This window comes from Callorhinus ursinus, unplaced genomic scaffold (genome assembly GCF_003265705.2).
Source record: "Callorhinus ursinus isolate GAN/ISIS: 27379988/994484 unplaced genomic scaffold, GSC_fseal_2.0 scaffold11, whole genome shotgun sequence".
Classification (NCBI taxonomy): domain Eukaryota; kingdom Metazoa; phylum Chordata; class Mammalia; order Carnivora; family Otariidae; genus Callorhinus; species Callorhinus ursinus.
The window spans coordinates 25,017,100-25,037,226 of record NW_027397073.1 but is presented as its reverse complement, the minus strand read 5'-3'; the positions used below and the strand labels follow the sequence as shown (position 1 = coordinate 25,037,226).

Below are 20,127 nucleotides of genomic sequence, written 5' to 3'. Positions count from 1 at the left end.
GCCTAAGTCCCCAGTTCTCTCAACACCGAGGTTCCCCACCCAGGGCCGCGCCACGGTCGCGGGGAGGGGGCGTCGGCCGGCGGGTTTCGGCATGACCACACCGGGCTGTCTCCGCTGCGTCGGCGGCATCCCCGGCGTCCCCGCTGCGCGCCGCTCTCCAGGGCCCGCCATCCCGGGAAAGAAAGGCGAACTACATTACCCAGCAGGCCTCCCGCCGCCCTCTTTCCTTTCAAGTCTTTGCACGTGGCCGGAGGGGAGGGAGGGGCCGGGACGTCACTCTCCTACATTCTCTTTCCCTGTGTCAGAGCGGGGATCGTTTTTTTTTTTTTTTTTTTCCTTCCTCTACTCCCTCCCCCCCACCCGCCCCTCCCTCCCTCTTTCCCTTCCCTCCCTCCCTCCCCTCTCGGTTGGGTTTGTGCGCTGGGGCGCCGATCCCCTCCGCAGCCGGGACGCGCGGAACTCGAGGCAGGAGTCGGCTCTCTCGAGCCTCCTCCCTCCCTTCCCCTTCCCTGCCCCCTTCCCCCACCCCCGACTCGGACTCGGAGCGGCGGCCGGAGGAACCCCGAGGTGAGCATCCCCCCGCCCGCCCCCCTCTTTTAGTCAGCTCAGCTTGCGGATCGATTCGGGGACCCGCCGGGAGGCTGCGTGACGTGCGCGTGCTTATAGATAAATCCGAGAAAACCGCCCCAAACAATTAGCCCCCTTCCCCCTCCCTGCGCCCCCGGCCGCCGGGCGTCCGCGCCCATCCTCCGACCCCCTCTCGGTTGCGGACCGGACTCCACGAACTCGCCCCCTCCCCAGGTTCGCCGCTGCCCCGCAGGGCTCCCCGCCCAGTGGGGAGCCGTAGCCCTTGGGGCTCCCGAGAAGAGGGGGCTCTCGGGGGCGCACGGCTGGAGCCCGGCTCGCGTCGGAGCCGCACGGTGTAGCCGCTGTCATGTGCCGGGTTCCGAGCCGGGGGGGGGGGGGGAGGAAGAGAGCGAGCGTGATTGCTCTCCCTTTTGTTTTGAAGCCCGCATTTGCTGCATCAAGCAGTTGCTTTAGTACCAGCCAAACTTGCAGCTGTTCTGACCGCGCTCCGCCGAGGTAGGGAGCGCGGCCCTGGGTGGCGACTCCGGGCCGGAGGCTGCTGCGCTGGCGGCTGCCGGAGGGACCCCAAGAGAGTGTCTCCACGCAGCCCCTCCCTCCTGTGGTGACTGATTGTGTCTGTAGCAGCGGCCGTGCGAGAGTGTGTGCGCGCCCGTCCCCGCGAGCGCAGGGATGTCTGTCGTCTAGACAGGCGGCACCCTCCCTCTGTCCCCGGTGAGCCCGCGGGCCGCGGGGGGCGCGGGGGATGGGAGCAGAGGAGGAACCCGAATCGGTGGAGCCATTGCGGTCGCAGCTTTGGACATTCTCTACGGTGGTGATTTTGTTGGCTTTTTATTATTATTCCTGTCGCCGCGGTGTAATTGGGCCTGGGGAATAGACCCGCCCGGCGGAGCGGGGGTTAAGTTGACAGGCTCTGAAAAGCCTGCTCGCGGTGGCCAGTGACCCGAGCGGCCGCGGGGTGGGCTCCTGCTCTGGCTCTTCGGGACGACGAGCAGGTGACTGTCCTGGACGCGGGTCGTAGGGGCAGGGAGGGCAGGGGGTGGTGGTTCGGTCTGTGGCGGCGGAGGTCTGCGGCCCGCGAGGACCGCAAGCCCGAGCCCGGGTGCGTCTGGAGGAGGCGTCCCGGGGACCGCGGGTGTGAGTTGGATATATCTTAACACTGACGTTAAAAGACAATCGGGGTTCGGAACCTCTCCTCTGGTCGGCGTTGGCGCTTGGGTTTCGTAGAGTTTTCAGGTCTGGGGTTGGGGGGGCCGGTGTGAGCAAGGAGGGGGTGCGGCTTGTAAAGGGGAGGGCCGGCTGCCGGAGGCCTGTGTGTCCCCACCCCGAGGAGCGAGGCGTCGCCTCCCCCGCCCAGCTGTTTGTGTGTGTACACACCGCTCCGGCATGTGTGGGGGGGCGGGGCGTGGGGGGGGGACAGACCGCGGCGTAGTGGGGACGCGCGTGGGCCCGACTACCCGGTGAAGCGTCCCGCCAGCCCCCTCGCGGTCCCCGTTGGGCTCCTGGTCATGTGTGTGTGTGTCCGCGCGCGCGCGCGCCCGGGTTACTTGGACTGGGGGTCCTGCGGCTGTGCGACCGGGGAGCCCCTGCAGTTGCGTGTGCGCAGAGTCGGCGAGGGAGTTCCGGGCTCGCGGTGGCGCGGGAGACCCGCCGTGCCTCCCTCCGCGTCCCCGATGCCCCCTGACCCGGCGGGCTGGCAGCCTACTCGGCGGCGCGGGGCGCAGGTCTGGCCGGGCGGGGAGGGGCCGCGGGTGCGCGCGTGTCGCCGCCCCCCACCCTCCCGACACGTTCGGGTTGACCCTTGCCCCGAGGCGCTCTGTGGGTGCGCGTGCCCGCGCGCCCCCCGCTGCCTCGCGGACCCTGGAGAGGACCCGCGCGCTCTGCGCACCCCCTTCCAGGTCTTCGTCCTGTAGACCGTGGGGGCCACAGGCTGCCCGGCCCGCCGGGCCCCGGCCGGTCCGGGCGCTGCCGCCCGCGCTGCTACCCGGGTGTGCTGCGGACCGCACGCCGTCTCCGCCCTCGCCACCGGCTCTGTGCGGCCGGGGGATTATCTCCCAGGCTAGGGGCCGGCGCGCAAAGGGAGGAAGCCGGTGGAGCTGCGGGCCCTGCGGCGGCTGGAGTCTCGGGAGGGCGAAAGTGACACAGCACGAGCGCCGCCGCCGCCGGAGCTGGAGGAGAGAGGAAGGAGCCGCCCAGAGCGCGGGGAGGGGCCGCGGGCTGTCCGGGCCCGGTTCCTCCTGCCCAGCGCGGGGTCTGGCCTGAAGACCTCAGGAATCCCGGCTTCGAGCATGCTCAGCTAGCGCGAGGAAATTGCCAGGCTTTCAAGAAAAACCAATTCTGTGGGAACAGAATGCACCGAACAAACGTTAGATGTGCAGTACCTCACAGGACGCCCTCAGGTTGCCTGAGGAAACTCCCTTTGAGTATTTGACCAGGATTCGGTTTACACACAGATCATCTCTGGTGTGTCAGGTGTCTGTCCTAGATCATGTACGCTTGTAGGCAGTAATTTTGTAACGCATTCTGGGGTACAGTGTCATCGGTGATTAACAGATTTCAATAATAATAGTATGTTTGTAAGACTTTACAGGGCCTTTCTCCCACCCCCCGCCCCCACTTTGAATCATCACGTTTATTAAGAGGGTCCGGTGAGGTAGGGGGGTATTAACCCCATTTTACAGATAAGCACACTGAGACTCAAAAAAGTGCCAAGGCCCTTCAGAGGGGGAAGGGCTACTTTCCCCCCCTCTGTGGTCCTGTAGATTTCTCTTCTCAGCCTGTGGCTATTAATTTAAATAATGGCCAGTGTGCTTGTGGGGGTGGGGGTGTTTTTGTTTTTGTTTTTGTTTTGAGAGTATGTCTTGGCAACCCAGGAAGTACTGAGCCTGAGTAAGGGGATAAATTATACTGGTATTTATTCTTCATCAAAACCTTTTTGATTTGCTACCAGTTCTAATGAGAATAGCCATTAAAAAACAGAAGCCTGCACCGCTGGTATATTATTGCTCATCTCATAATTTTCTAACGGTGAATGGTTATCAGCTTTGATACATCCACCATACCGGAATCATACTGTGTGTAATAAATCCATATGGCGTACATGTTTATGCAACACCTATCTGTGTTCATATGAGCGTGTTCATGGATTCAGTGTCCTTATTGAATCCACGGTTTATTCTTTTGGTATTGTTTTAAAGGGTAGATCCCTGAGATACCATCCCAGATGATCCTCCCAGACCTCTGCATCTCCAGCAATAGGGAAGTCCTGAAAAGAGCAAAGAGCTCCTACATGCTGGATGTATTTTTCAGAGTTCACGTACAGGAAGGTCCTCAGACACAGCCTGGAGGGTTATTAGGTTTGGCCAACTAATCATTCACTCACAACTATCTATTGAGCACCTACATGTTTCTGTATCTGGAAGTGTGTGCAAAGAAAATTGAACACATAGTCCCCACCTGCCAAGAACACGTTCCAGCTGCTGAGATAAATACAAGATTTTAAGTCCAGCATGTTTATTGAACACCTACCTTAGGCTAGATACTCTACTCTGTTTGGGGCACACAAAGATAGTACAGTAGAAGTAGCTAAGTTTAATGCAATAAGACAGGTGATTCACAGCCTGTGGGAGAGAACAGATCATAAATACTTTAGAGCGGTCACCCTGGGACTTAGTCAATTTCACACATGTTGGTCAAGGGTCTTGTAATGCCACTTCCTTTCCAGAGCAAATGCAGGAGGGAGCAACAGAGGAAGAACAGCCTCCCGTCCCTTGTTACCCTGGACTTCAGGCTGTTTGTGCCCTTCCAGTTGGGCCTGGTGGGTATGTCCTTCTGGGGAAGTTAGGCAGCTACTGGGAAACGACCCTGAAGTCAACCAGCGGATGACTGTGCTGAGCAGTGAGGAGCTGACAAGTTGTTCTCCATGGTCCTGCCGCAGCTCTGCGTGGCTACGATGGGCTGTGGTAGGCTATCTTCAGTGATAGGCTGTGGCTTCCCTCAGGGTCTCACTCAGGCCCCTCCTGGGTTTAGTAGTTTCTGCCTTACAGGTCGGTGTGGATGTTTTACTGTGGGTCTGCTTTTTATCTGTTCATTCCCAAACTCACTTCTGGGGTCCCTGACACGGTCCTCCAATTTCATCTCAGTTTTGGGGTCTACTGCCGTGGTTTTAAAGTTCTATTGTTTGCGGTTCAGATGATGAGGAAGGAGGAGATGGTAGTTAGGATGGCGAGAGAGTCCCAAGCCTAGAGAGAGAACAGGAGGTTCAAACAGACGGGCGAATCACGGTTGTTGGGAATTTTCCAAATGTGATGGCATTGCTACATAGCTTACCCGATAACGTGGCAGCTTCTTTTGATGTTCTTTTGCGGGGGGATCCTCCACCTCTCGGCCTTGCTGCCAACTCAGTCACCTGAGCTCAGCTGTTCACATTCAGGTTTTACTCTTCTGCCCTCCTGCCTCAGTCTGCACACAATTTAATTTAGAATAATCCTGTGATGGCGGCCTCCTCCCTGAATTATCACCATGCTATTGATATCTGCCTCTTATTTCTGAATTAAACCCAGGCCAAAGCTGTGGTTCAGAACTGGGGGGGGGAGGGGGAAACAGAGACATCTCCAGATCCTAGGCACCCAGACCCGGGAAGGGTCTTAGCCATGAGCTGATCTCCATGTGAAGACCCTGAGGCCAATGAAGGTGAAATGACTTGCCCAAAGTCACCGGGGGCCCTTGGCAGAGTGGAACAAGAAAGTCCAGATTTTGATGCCTCGTTCAATCTTCCTTTTCCATACGGTGATGCTTTCTGAAAAAAATGGGGTTCTTGCTTCCCAAAGAGTGAGACTGCTACCTCTTCTCTGCTCTCCTCTGGTTCTGAGAAAGGCGCTGGAATTCACTTCTTAGTCTCGAGGTTCCTTTCCTTTGAGACTGCCCTTCCCTGCCCTACCTTTCATCTTTGGCATCCAGGAATCCGGCTGAGGGCATAGATTTGCGGGAGGTGGTAGGCTTGGGGACTTCCCAGTGCCTTTGGGTTTGGTCTTTGGCTTTCCCTTCCCATGGCGGGGTCCTCAGCAACCTCCTGAAAGTGTTTGCAAAGCTGTTATGTATGTGCATTTTTCTAGGAAGAGGACCCATAGATTTCATTGGCTCTTCACCTGACTCAGTAAGGACAGAAACTACTGGTGGGGGTAGTGGAGTTGTGCAGGGGTTGATTGGCACTGAAGACTACACTTGATTTGGGTTTACAGTTTGCAAAGTAGTTCAACCAAGTGATCTCATCTGCTTTTTACCATAGCCCTGCCAGGCTGTCAGCATTATTCCCATTTTGCATATGAGGAAATTGAGCCTCCAAGTTTAGTGACACGCCTAAGTCACAAGGAAGAAGTAGAGCAGGGATCTGAACCCGGGTCTTCAGACTTCAAATCCAGTGCCTAGGGCTGGGATGGTCCATTGTGTCACATCATCATTACAGTTTTGTGAGTGGAGTGCTTCCAAGTTTTTAGAACTTTTTATGTCCACCGTTGGCTCATATCCAGCATGGAGTCAGACCCAAGTGCTGACTAACTTACTCAAGGATGGGATGGATAAAGTAGGGGAGACAGTTATCATAGCAATGATATGTGGATGGGGCCAGTTGGGATGATTTTGTGGAAGAGGTGAATTTGGGAGTGGGTCTGGGATCTTGGCGGACCTAGAATACGTTTTCACTTGGGCCAATGGCCCAATAGTCTGTAAAGGGGAAATTGTGTGGTGAGCACAGTGGTTGAGAAAGTTCTGAGGGCCTTGTAGTAGAACAGTCAAGGGGCACCTGTTCTAGAGTCGGAGACTGGGGAGGGCTTCCTAAGGGAGACAGGAGCTGAAAGCGAATGGATGAAAAGAAGAAACCAGCAGGAGAAGAGACGGAAGCGAGAAGGAACAGCGTGTGCGTAGGAGGGGCGATCTGAGGCTGGGCATAGCCAGGGATTGCAGCAGCAAGGTCAAGTTCAAAGGTGGAGAGGCAGACAGGGCACAGATCCAAGGAGTTTTGTGAGCCTGCCTGAGGACCTTGGCTTTTAGACTGCAGGTAGAGCACGGAGGATGGGGCTTTAAGCAGAGCTGAGGCATGCTGCCCTGGATCAGAAGGGAATGTGACCTGGAGCCCTGGAGTCAGGAGGCCACTGGGCCGATGAAGCAACAACAGGTTCCATCCAGCATCCAGGTCGCAAGGGATAAGGCCTGGAGCCAGGGCCGTGTGTAGGGGGAAGGAGGCAAGGCTATACATTAAAAACATTTGGGGACTAAAGTCTGTAGTGATTGCTTAGCTTAGAGGAATAAAGGAGAAGTCCCAGTGACTCCCAGGTTTCTGGCCTCACTGACGGGGTGGATGCCTTTACCCAGGTGTGAACTTCTGGTTGTCGGAGCAGGTCCACTGAGGTTGGGGTGAGAAGGAGGGCCGCTTGAGCTCCATAGTAGATGTGTTGGATTTGAAGCGTGGGTGGGAGAGTCCTGTGGAGCTGGCTCACAGACCATGCAGCGTGCGGGGTAGCAGCCTGAGGGGGATGTGTGGGCAGTAGCTACAGCTGTGGGAGTGGGAATGAGCTGCTAGACGGATCGCCTCTTCGGGCTGGGGGCTGCTCTAGACAATAAAAGACCTCTTCCTCCCATTGTTGGAGAATCCTTTGTCATGCCGGGCCACTGGGGCCGCCGTCGTCAGGGAAGCCGGGGCGGGGATGCTGTGTCATGCTGGAGGCCCAGCTGGCAGGATCCAGCGACAGCTGAGAGCACATCAGCTGGGAGCCTTTAGAGTGAGGGGAGAGGCGTTTTCATTTTTAACATCCGCTGCGAGCAGAGCCCTGTTCCAGGCGCTCAGGGCAGGAGCAAACGGCAGGGAAGACTGGCCCCTGCTTCCAAGGAGCAGGCAGTGTGGCTGCTCCCAGATGGGGACACAGGAGGCCACGACAACGCTTTCACTCCCTGCGCAAGTACGAGAGTACGATCTCAATAGCAGAGTGTTGCAGATACTTCTCTTTTTGCCGCACTGCACTTTTAGAGAGCTGATGTGTTTTAGGCAGAGCTCCAGTCTTTTCAGTTTTGAATCTTCATGGGCCTGAACGAGTGCCTGGCACATAGTAGGTGTTGCACCTACATCTGTGGATCTGCAGAGATGTGGCCAGAGTTAATTGTTTGGGGTGGGAGGCCAGCCAGGGAAGGTTCTCGTGAGCAAGTCCAAAGAGGGTATCCCAACACTGAGTTAGAATATTTTTAGTACCATAGTGGAGTAAAAATCTTAAAAAATCATACAATTACCAAGCACCTAGAAACGCTATATAAAATATAACTATCCTTTCAAAGAAGAGCCGAGTTCATAGAACGGAAGGGAAATACCCAGGGGACTCAAAAGTGAGTGTGTACAGTCAGCTTCTGCTTGGGCTAGGCCGTCCTGGGGGTTGGGTGGTTGTGGGGGTGTGAGGGGTGGTTGCTGGTCTCAGAACCAAGGGAGGTTGAGTCTTGGCAACGTCTCCTCCAGGAGAGGAGACAGGAGTTGGAATGGAGCACCCCCCCCCCCCAAACTGGGCCCCTGCAAAGGTTTGCACACTTGGAGAAAGGATGGAATAGACTTGAGCCCATTGGCATGGGGGTGGGAGAGGGGCAGCTTGGCAATCTTGGCCTGGATTTCCCCACACTAGTGGGGAAAAATCAGCCCTGGAAACTAGAATACCTCAGGCCTGTTATGGCTTTGGATGTCCACTACAAATGTGGTCTAGAGTCCCCAAGAGGATGAGTTAGTATAAAGCCTCCAAGGACCAGGGTCCCCCAGCCCATGGCTCTCAGCTCCCAGGGGCACCAGGAAGATTCTGGGGCTCCTCACCCTTCATGGACTTGAGTCTCCGCCACCTTGGAGAGACTGCTGAAGGACCCAGGTGGCCTGAGTGAGTGAGGAGGAAGAGAGAGAGGCCTGAGCGGGAACCTTTCAAAAGGGCCTTCAAGACAACTACACGCCAGTGGAGGGGTGTGCAGGGCCTGTGAAGGGCTATTCCTGCCCCAGGGCTTCATCTCTTAGCAGAAGCGTGCAGACAAACCTGTCCAAGAAGGCCAGAATGTTCTCCCCTACCATTTACTCGGGACAAGTCCTTACTGAGGCTTCTGTCCAGATTCCCCCGAAGGGTGCCGCCCTATGCAGATTCCAACTGCTACTGGTCCCCCAGACCGTGTACCACATCATCTCCCCCATGCCCAGGTTCCTGGAACTTTAAACTTGGAAACACCTTGGAGTTACCCATTCGATCTCCTAGCTGGTGTGGGAATCCTGGCTTATCTTGCTCCAGGGCTTCCCGCATGCCAGGAGTGTACTGCTCCACGAGGCAGCCCCTTCCTTCACTCGAAGCCTTTTGCAGTTGGAAAGGCCTTACATAAGCCTCAGGCAGCCCCCAGCCATTTCCCCCCATTGCCCCTTTGGCTGTTGTGAGAGATGTTTTCCAGGCCCTTCACCATCCTGTTGGCTTCTGCTGGAAGGGCCTTAATTTGTCAAGCTAAGATTCTGTGAGCGAGCGTCCAGCCAAGTCGCATCCTAACTTACTGAGCACAGAGGGAGCTTTTGCAGATGGGTGCGAGCTGAGCTGAGCTGGCTGCATAAGGCACAGTCTGTGATGTAGAAGTTTGGAGAAGCTTTGGCTCAGTGCTTTTCAGATTCATATGGAAGCAGCAGCAGCATACACCGCAAGTTCCTTCCTCCAACACCCAGAATATATTTCAGCTTATAAATAAGTGACTCCAGGATCTGATGCAGGGAGTTGACGTTTATCCATCTATTTATGATGTGCCAGGCACAGTGCTAGGCGCCCTCTGTATGCCTCCCTAAGTAAAAGTAACATCTGTGAGGGAGAGAGACAGAGAAGCAGAGACATGGAGATGACTAACAGTCGTTGTGACAGTTGATCCCCAAAGTTTTTCAGAAAGAATGTGTGTGGTTCCATCCGGGCTGGGTGGGGCTCACATTCCCAATGCTGTTCCCTTTTAGGGCCTGCCTCCCGGGGTAGGCAATGTCATGATCTCACCGCTATAGCTGAGAAGCCACAGGCCTTTGCCATATGCGTGGGTCATTAGCTGAGACACTTAGGAGTTTGAATTGTGAGATTAAGAGTGTCCGCTGGAGAATCCACATCTTGATGCGTCACCAGATTGGATGGTGTTCACAGTCAGCGTGTTTCTTAGAGCACATAGTTTATCTGTCTTGGGGTCTGTCTGCAGTGCCCTGGGCTGTCCTCCGGTAGCAAAAGGCCTTCTGCTCCTCTGCATCTCCAGGATGGTTGGGGTCTGGGGGGTTCATAGATACCCCAGGCACCGTGTTGAGTTCGGTAGAACATGAGCTGCCTGAGCAGCGAGGTTGCCTCAGCCCGCTGGATGTCCAGATAAGCACCACCAGTTTCACACAGGGCCTCTGCTGACAGGGCCCAGTGGCGAGGGTCAGGGATTCTGGGAAAGCACCCAATTTCTCCTCTTTCTGCTCCCAAGGTTGTTCCTTCTGCTCACATTCTGCTGGTTTGCCTCCAACCTTTGAGCTTAAGGCCCTTACCTCTGTTAACATTTGGCTCAGTTTAGCAGGCAGGCATCAGGCACCTGCTGTGGGACAGATGAATTCGGGGAGCCTGGTAGGGTCCCTACGTCCCATCTTCATTTTGGTGGGGAAGACGGAATGGCTTCATGTTTGTGTAATGTGGGAGAAAGAAAAGTACGCTGAAGCAGCCAGCACAGGGCGATTATACTTTTTGTCCAAATGCAGCACGTTTGAGAGTGAAAGGAGGTTATTAATAATCATGTTGGGACACAGACATCATCTGGGCCGGGGGAGCTTATGGCCACATGGAGCAGGGATGTATGTGTGGGTGACAACCTGACACTGTCATCAGTCATTTGTACTACAGGAGGCACAGGAGGATGACGGACGATAGTGCCTACAAAGAAATTGGCAACTGTTTCCCCATTTTGCTGAGAGGCTAGAGAGAAAAGCATTTTCTGTGGGGACTGTGGGCTCAAAATTCTGATGTGTCTCAGTTTCCAGCCACAAGGATCTATCATCTGTCTCACCATGATCTCAGTTTTTGAGGTTTTTTGGAGCTGGAGGTGGAAGTTTGGAGAGATGAAGACCACCTGGCTTGTAGGATGTTCTTGGCTACAGGTGAAAGAACACCGGACTCATAGGGCTTAACAAACAAGGTGTTTACAGACTAGCAGAGCCAGAAGTCCGAAGGCAGGGATTCTAGGGTTGGTTAATTCAGTGGGTCGGGGATCATTTCAAGGACTCATTCTAACCTTACAGGCAACCGTTTTCAGCATTTTGGCCTTTGTCCTCGGGCTTGTCCCCTCGTAGTCACAGGATAGCTGCCCCTGCTCCACACATCACGTTCTCATGTAACTGTGTCTGAGGGCGGGCAGGAAAGTGAGTTTCTCCTTGTGTTTTAATTTATCAAGCCTGGAAACCTTTCCCAGAATCCCCTTGCTGGAATCTCCAGCAAACCCCGTTGAAGAGAAGTGGGTGGCTACTTAGGCCTCAGCTCCACGGAGGCTGAGAAAGCAAGTCTTGGTGTTTTCTGCCTCATCTACAGGAAGAGGTGAGACTGCTTGTAAGGGATTGGGGAGGAGAGTCATGGTTGGGTGAGCATTGATTAATGTTTGCCTCAACAGATTTCAGTATGATATTGTTTACTTATTTGGGGGAGTTGTCCGCTTTATTGAGAAGTAATTGTTTATACCTCAGCATAATTGAAGTTAAAAGAAAATGCTGCACCCCCTGGCTCTGGCAACTGATCTACTTTCTTTCACTATAGTTTTGCCTTTCGTAGTAATTATTATTTCTTAACTCACGGGTATCATTGGGGCATAGGACCCCAGGTGTCCCGGGATGCCTCTTGTGTGGTCCCAGTAGGTGGGTTCTGGGGCCTCTCCCCACCAGTAGCCCCTCTCCTCTCCCACCGCTGGGGCCAAGGGGAGACCCTGGCAGACAGAATTGTCCAGAGGCAGGGAGCCTAGGTTGCAGGTGGCCCAGACAGCAGGACTAGAGATGCCTGAGGGGCTGAAGCTCTGGCTGGTTGATGGCAGACAGCGGTCACCTTTGAGGGTAGCAGTAAGGTTGGAAGGGGAAATTGCTCCTTGGTGTGGTGGGATACCTTGGGTCCGGCAGAGTCTTATCTGTGCTGCTTGGGAAGTCAGGCCCTAGCGGTGGACACTGTCTTCCCTTCCTCAAACCACTGTCCCCTTCATACAGACAAACAGCCTGGGCCATAGGTGCTGCCAGTCCCCTGGGGCCAATCCATCTCTGATGGGGTCTTTATACACTCGGCTAATCTGGTCAGTGTTGTCCCCCCCTCCACCCCAGGACTTAGTCTGCAAATCTTTAGGGCACTTGGCACTTGCTATCACTCCCATCATTCCTTGGGGCCTCACCTGACCTGTTCTCTGAGCTCGTAAGCACCTTAATACTATCCTAGTCTGAATCCTCTGCAGATAGATTATAGGACTAGGGCAGTGCCTGCCACAGGGTCCGTGCCCCGTGAAAAAAAACATTTTTTTTTTACGGCAGAGTACATACTTGTAGAATGAGGAAAGGCACTTGCGCATCTTGACCATCTCTCCAAATTCAAAACCAGATCATTGTGGCACAGCATGGTGCCCTGCATGAGCATTTATAGATCTCTACGTAATCCTTCCCTAAAGAGGAAGAAAGGTAACCCACCATGCTGTTAGGGGTTGAATTGTAACCCCCAGTACCTTGAATATGACTGTATTTGGAGAAAGAGATCTTAAAGAGGTAATTCAGGTAAAAGGAGGTCCTGTGGGTGGGCCCTAAACCAATACGACTGGTGTCCTTAAAAAAGGGGAACATAAGGACCCAGGGAAGATGCAGCCCCAGAACATCTGGGGGTTGAGGACACAGGGAAAAGGCGGCCATCTGCAAGTCCAGGAGAGAGGCCCTGGAGGAAACCAACCACGCTGTCCTTTTTTTAAAAAAAGATTTTATTTTATTTATTTGAGAGAGAGAGTGAGAGAGAGAGAGAGCACAAGAGGGGGGGGAGGGTCAGAGGGACAAGCAGACTCCCTGCTGAGCGAGGAGCCCGATGTGGGACTCGATCCCGGGACTCTGGGTTCGTGACCTGAGCCAAAGGCAGTCGCTCAACCAACTGAGCCACGCAGGCGCCCTCAACCATGCTGTTCTTAGTCTCGGCCTTCTAGCCACTAGAACTGTGGGAATATAAAGCTCTCTTGTCTAGGCTTAGCCAGTCCGTGTTGTCTTGTGATGATACCCAAGCTACAACTCCAGGCGTGTGTGCCTCCCAAACCTGGAGTTTTCTCTCTGAGCTGCTGTGTTTGGACGGTAGGGAAGATGTCTGTCAACCCAGGGATTGAACAGGTGGTATTTCTCCTGAAAACCCTGGGGCAGTTTATTTGTTAGGTATTACAGTGATAAATGCTTAGTGAGCACTTTACTTGTATTATGTTGATTAGCCTTCACAGCATCTCTTCCATAGTTGAGAAAAGGAAGGCACAGAGAGGTTTAAGTAATTTACTCTCAGTCACACACCTCATAGGTGGTTTAGTCAGTTTTGCTCCAGTTTTGCCTCTGAAGCATCACACACCGAGATTGACAGGTTGTGCTGAGGTTTCACTGTGGTGATCTGAAAAGGTCACTGGTCTCAGGTCTGCCACTGGTGACTTGGGTGACCTTGGGCAAGTCACATCACAGTTGATGTTTTCTCCTCAGTGACCTCAGGGATTGGATGAGAAAGTATCTAACGTCCCTGATTGTCTCCCTCTGAGGTTCCCAGTGCCAGGCCCCGGGCCAGAGGCAGGGATTAGATCCTCAGCATGGACTGGCACACGGAAGGAAGGATCCCTGTGATGCCATCTATTGGCTTTTGCCCACACCTCAGGCAGCAGCTCTGGATCTGCCTGATTTGGCCATTCAGACCTATGGCTTGGCAGTTTTCTCCTTCCCTGTAGAATTAATTTTTTCAATAAGGTAGACATTATCTCCACCCCATGCCAGGCCCCATTCTGGGTGTTTTAAGGATGTGCGCTTTGAGTTAGATCCACTGAAGGGTATGGGGAAAGGGTTGCTGGGGAGTGGTGTAATGCGTCCAGCATTCAGGGGCCAGGAAGAGGCTGTGAGATCCCAGTGGGTGCATGGACACCGAGCAGGACTGCTTGCTGGGGACGGGTGGCTGTCCATTATCACCTCAGTGCATGCCCTTGCCGGTGGCACCAGGGTTATGACTCCTGGTGTTCTTGGGAGCTGGCAGGGCTGATGTGCTTCTTCCAATGAGGACATTGAGGGAAGAGAACCCAAGGTGACTTGGCCAAGGTCACGTAACACATTTTCCAGTGAGAAAACAAATTAAGGGCTGGTTCACCATTCAGGAACCCCTTAACTTTTATGCCTTCAAGTAAGGCATTTATCCTGCTGATGGAGTATAGGCTGATTTTCAGCTGAGTATCTATGACTTGTAAACCATTACAACTTGTAAAAAATATAAAACATTTAAAAGTGTATCAAAGGGGAAGAAAAAGCTAGTACATGGAACTTGTGATTGCATTATTGCTTAACAGGATGCTAAATTTAATAAAAAGTCGGTACAAGGTCAATAATAATATTACAGGGGTGATACGGGTGTGACTGACAACTCCAAGGTCGTGAATTTTAGGAAAGGCTGCATAAGCAGGTTGGGTTGGGTTTATGTCACTTGGCATTGGGACGGTTTTGAATAATACATGTTCCATTTCAGCCCGAGGCTAACCTCTTTTCATGTAACAAGTGTGGGTTCCTAAATATTTATTCATATAAAACATTTATATATATGGCTGTAATTTGTAGTCACAAAAGATAGTCATTAACTAAAAACAACGTTAGTAAATATTTTTGTAAAGCAAAGAGTCCTTTTATACAGTCTCTAGTTCCTTTCAAAAGCACCTGTTTTGCAAATTTAGACTTTTTAAACCATAACTTATGTCATTCAGGATTTTGATAACCAGAAACTTCTTAATTGGCACTGGAATAACCTTAGCACAATGACAGTTAATACATTTAATTGTCAGAAAGATCTTAGCATCTCATGTGCTACAATAAAGACTCTTCTATTTGACATCCATTCCCCAACCAATAATAAATACTCTTGTCTAAAGTTAACTAAGGGGTACATTTTAGATCTAACTCATTCCAAAAAAATCTGTCATAGTTTTGCTGCTCAAATTCAGGTTATCTGTAAGAGTTATCTTGAAGTTGAGGTAATGACTTATCACACTGGACCCAACATTTTTAGGCCAGTATTGTCCCTTCCATGTTGTGAGCAATGGTGACCATATTTTCTGAATGAAAAATCAGGATGCGCATTTGAATATTTGAAATCGGGACTTCTCTCAACTGTCATCTTATGTCTGAATTGGGACTCTGGGGTCTCTTTCTCAAATTTGTTTTTATGCTCATACAAATTCAAAAAAAATTTTTTTTGATAGAAAATATTGGCCCTACCTCCAGAGACATACTTTCTCTTTTCTAGTTTCCCCCAAAATATCTTAGCTCCTTATGGTTCTGCTCCCATTACCATGTGTGTATGGGGTTTCCTCACCACCAAGCAATTCCCTGACACCAGCTGGGTATTCTACAATTCAGCTGAATTCTGACACTGTCTACCTGGAGATAGGGTCCAATCTCACAGGTTAGGGGCTCAGTCCTACAAGACACCCCCACCCCCGGCCACCCTCCAAACACACCAAATTCAGACACTGTACTTCTGACAGGCTATAGATTGGAGGTTCCAATGACCTTGCTCCTTAAGTTCCATTAATTTGCTCCAGTGGCTCACAAAACTCAGAGAAACATTTTGCTTACTAGGTGGATATAACTCAGAAACAGCCAGATGGAACAAGGTATGTAGAAAGGGCCCAGAGTTTCCATGCCCTCTTGAAGCACGCTACTCTTCCCTAATCTTCATGTGTTCACCAACCCGGAACTCTCTGAACCCCATCCTTTGGGTTTTTAGGGAGGCTTCATTACATAGCCATGGTTGATTAAATCATTGGCCATTGGCAACTGATTCAACCTCCAGCCCTTCTTCCCTCCCCCGAGGTCCAGGGGTGGGACTGAAAGTTCCAACCCTCTAATCACAGGGCGGTTCCCTGGCAAGCAGCCCCATCCTTAGGTGCTTTCCAAGAGTCTCCTCCTTAACAGAAACCCACTTCAGGTGGAAAGGGACTTATTAGGAATACAAGACCTTTTTCTCTCATAAATTCCAAGGGTTTTAGGAGCTCTGTGCTAGGAACGGTAGATGACCAAATCTATGTCTCTTATTATAAATCACAATATCATACTCCTTTCTTAACATAACAGAATGTTAAATCTGGGGCCTGCATTCCCATCCCATCCCCCCAATTCCTAACAAACAAAAGAATATTTTCTTGTGTTACCTGTGGAAGCGAATAGCTTTGTGACCCGAGTAAATGGTTGACGTTTAAGAGCCTATTCTAGTTCGTATTGCTGTGTAACAAAGCACCCTAAAATTGAGTGACTTAAACAATGACAGTCGTTAATTCTGCTCATGAGTCTGCAATTCGGGCAGTGCCCAGCAGGTGCAGCCTGCCTCTGCTCCACACCGTGGGCACCGTGTCAGCTGGGCTCGCTCAGGCAGCGCCCCGGAAGATCCGTGTCCAAGATGGCTCATTCTCATGGCTGGCAAGATGCGCTGGCCGTCGGTTCTTCTCCATGGAGCTGCTCAGGCTTCCTCAGAGCACGGTGGCTCGGTTCCAAAGTCAATGTCCCAAGAAACAGGAAGGAGAAATGGCCGATTTCTTAAAGACTTGGCCTGGACGCTGGCTTACTTGTTGCTCCCACATGCCGTTGGTCAAGCGGTCCCTGAGTCTGAATTCCGGGAAGGGACAGAGACCCCGCTTCTTGATGTGAGCAGGGTCAGTCGTTCTGGGGGCCATGTTTAAGCCACAAGAACTGGTCTCACAGACCCTCACTGAGGTGCGGATTTCATCTGCTGGTCACCATGGTGTGTGGAGGGATGAAGAAAGGAATGTTTCTAAAACCCTGTTTGTTTGGTTTGAATTCAGTATAGCGAGTGAGTGTTTTATGTGAAGTCCCTTTCATATTATAGTTCTTTAACAAGTGGCTTGCCCTTGTCGTGGGTATGGGGGAGGGGCTCCATTTAATAATCACTCCCGGAACTCACTGAAATCAGGAAGCACAGGCCCGTGGTTCTCCTGGGTGGGAGCCTTACCCCCGAGTGGCATCCCCACTTAGCGACCTTCTCAGGGCAACCCTACGGTGACAAGATCCTGTGCTGGTGGCTGGGGGGCTATCGAGATGAACCAGGGGACACCCCTCCCCTGTGCCTCACCTTCAGGGACCCCAGGGTGTGTGTCGTAGATGGAAAGCAATGGCCTCAGGGTCACTTTGTCTCACAGCGTGCTCTTTGACTGGCAGAACGCCGCGGAGCATGCTCTGAATGCAGGGTTGACTACTTCTCTCTCCCTTTCTGGGGAGATCTGGGTTCCAGCTGTCAAATAACTCCCCACTGTGTCTTCCTCATCTGTAAAGTAGGGCATTTGGTCTAGGCCAGGGGTTGGCAAGCTATGGCCCACAGATCCAAGCCAGCCTGATGCATGTTTTTCTTTCTTTCTTTTTTTTTTTTTTTTTTAAGATTTTATTGGGATCATGACCTGAGCAGAAGGCAGACGCTTAACCGACTGAGCCACCCGGGCGTCCCCCAGTGCCTATTTTTCTGAGTGAGGTTTTATTGGAACATGGTCACACCTATTGCTGTGTGCGTGTCCTGGCTCCCCCTGGCTACTTGTAGCTGAGACCATATGGCCCACAAAGCCTAAAATATTTATCCTCTGGTACTTCACAGGAAGTCTGTGGACCCCCGGTCTGGGATAATGGTTTTTCAAACTTCATCTTAGCCACAAAATTCTTTCTTCCAATAACTTTAACATTTTTATTTACCAATAAGTCAATTCCAATATTTACCATGTGCCGGACACTGTACCAGGTGCTTTAACATTATTGACTGACTTAATCCTTATAAAAACCCAATGAGGTGGGTATTATTATCATCCCCATTTTAGAGAAGAGAAAATTGAGACAGAATTAACAGAGAGGTTAAGTAACTTCCCTAAGATCACATAGCTAATGAGTAACAACGGCAAGATTCAGATTCAGCAGTCTGGCTCTAGAGTCCATGGATGTACCCACTGCTCTGCTTTGCTGCTCACTGGTGGTCTCCATGAGAACTGGGTAGAACAGAGCCAGCTGGCTGGCACTGATGTGGGGATGATCAGCATCTTCCCCTCATCCCTTGGCTCCTCTCTCTGCAGCCCACAGGGTCCTTGGGACCATAGCTGATGATCTCAGGAGGCTCTAAGGGTAGCAAATTAGTAAGGTCCTAAGCTTGTAGAGGGGACTTTAGCTTGTTTTGTCTTCAACAGGAGGCATTGACCCTGGTTTTTTGGAACTTGGGCAGGCCAGGACTTGTAGAGAGCACTGTTCTCTGGGAGTGAGGACTCCAGACAAACACCATTTCTAGACGATCATAATTATGCCCAATAAAAATGAGTGCTCAGAGACCCAGGTCCCTATTTCAGAACAATCACTGGAAGAAGGCATCTTTCAATTAATTGCAATGCCCCAAACAAGTATTAAAACCAATAAATCTATTTGGAGCCAGTTCCTAGGGCCAGAGTGATTTACTTCAGAATGGAGCCATAAAATTCAGCAAGAGCTGACTTCCCACACTGAATGTCACCTTCCCAGCTCCCTCCTACCAGCAACTGGTAACTCCTCCTACTGGGGGAGTTAGAAGGTTAATGGCAGCATTTCCTGGGAAGAGGGGAGCCTGGGGCTACAGGGGGGCCCTTGGGGGTCTTCCCTGTATGCAGATTAGCTGTCTTAACTAAACCCTTCTTTCCCGTAAGTGGGGAGTCTGCAGGGATGAAATACAGCCTTCCCTGCCCTTTGGCGTGGAAGAGCCGGGGGAGGTGAGGGTGACTCACTTTTACTGCCAATGGAAAGCTGACCTTCACTTTGGCGGCGGTTTGAAGGTGACTGGAATCTTGGGGGAGTTTATTCTTTGGTGTTTGGCTGGTCTCAGCAATGATATCTCTTTAGTTTGGTGATTTAAGAAGATCCCTGGTTCTTAGTGGACCCCCCCCCCCCCCCCCCCCGTCCCTGGCCAGTAGCTTCTCCACCCTATACAGAGGGGTCTGCCCTATTCTGAGGTTTCTGCTGTTTCTGCCTTTTCTCCTAGGCTTGTGTCCCTACCTGCCTCAGTGGGGCTTGGGACCCCCCAAGGGTGTGTAGGGTAGGCTCTTTCCAGGTGCTCCCCTCCTGCCCCAGGTGCCTGGCCCTGCCTCCTCCCCCAGCCAGCAGCGCACTGCTTCCCCGATTCCCCCAAAATGATGAAAGAATCTTCCTAACAAGCAGGAATCCCAGTTCCTTCTCTGTTGGGAGATTTTTGATTTGGGGGAGGGAGCTTAAAGTCTTCAGATTTGTTTTGGCTACTTTCAGGCCACTTTGCTCTCTCATGGTTTATCCAAATTGGTTTTTCCCTTGTTCTCATGAGCCCCCACTTCAGAAATGCTCCCTCCCTGTGGTCCTGCTCTTTTGGGCATGACCAGAGTTGATCCTTGGGAGGCCCAGAAGCCCAGAAGGTCCCAAAGTGAAAGGGGCTTTTGTGGGAGTGGGTGGTATTCCTTCTTTTCCCAAATGCTTGCCTGCCACCTGGAATGGCAGCAGGGGCCTTGCAGGCGTGGGGGGTGAGACCGCCCATGTGGGGATGGCCACAGGTCCATGCCCTGGTCCTGGAGCAGCTCCATGTGCTACAGATGGCCCCTCCCCAAGCCCTGATAAGGGTCTTCAAAGCCTGGCTCTCGTCTAGATTCTCCTAGAAGAATATTTGACCTCATTCCCCTAATAACTAACTAGACAGAAAGCAGCAGGTCCTTGAATAAAATGAAGCTGTTTAATGTGGGGGGATATTTTGGGAAATAGAAGCTTGGTTCTCATTGAAGATACCTCATTAGTACATGTAGGTTTTTAACAACTTAAAAATGTTACTGAAAATGTGGTGTCATCATTGCATTAAACATACACTTAAAATCTTAAAAAAAAAAAAAAACGTTTAAAGAGAAGAATTGCCACCTCATCACTTGAACATTGTGTTAATTTTTGCATTTGGTCCCTTTGCCCCTTGAATGGCAGTTGGCTGCCTTGCAGGTGTATTAAATAATTTCGCATACTTAATTGGCCTAGGTTTTTCATTTGTTTCAAGTCCTGTTTCTTGCCGCTGCGCCCCTGGTTTCCATAGACCAGAGCTGCTGTGTCACCGCAGACTGTCCCCTTTTAGTTTGTGCTTCCTGGTTGTCCGGGCCTTTTCCATCCTTCCTCCGGAGGGAAACAGCTGAGACATCGCCAGGATTGTCATACTCTTAAATAACACCAACTGCCACTCATCTGTGTCGTATCTTATGAATTTACCAAGGGCCCTCGTGCCTCAGATGTGGGCGGGCAGGTATTGTCAC

General features: G+C 51.9%; 1 protein-coding gene across 8 annotated transcripts in view; it reads left to right on the top strand.

The window, feature by feature from the left end:
* The first annotated feature begins 355 nt into the window (after window positions 1–355).
* The window catches only part of CTIF (cap binding complex dependent translation initiation factor), a 286,564-nt gene continuing 266,792 nt past the window's right edge, over window positions 356–20,127 (top strand). For 2 of the 8 annotated variants that reach the window (XR_012380017.1, XM_073898230.1), the window contains exon 1: window positions 357–567. The gene's annotated coding sequence lies outside the window, so the exon portion shown is untranslated. Of the gene's footprint in view, window positions 568–1,064; window positions 1,084–1,257; window positions 1,397–1,482; window positions 1,581–20,127 lie in introns of those variants that run through there. The other 6 variants (XM_073898235.1, XM_025886881.2, XM_025886880.2 and 3 more) reach the window with 6 other exon arrangements.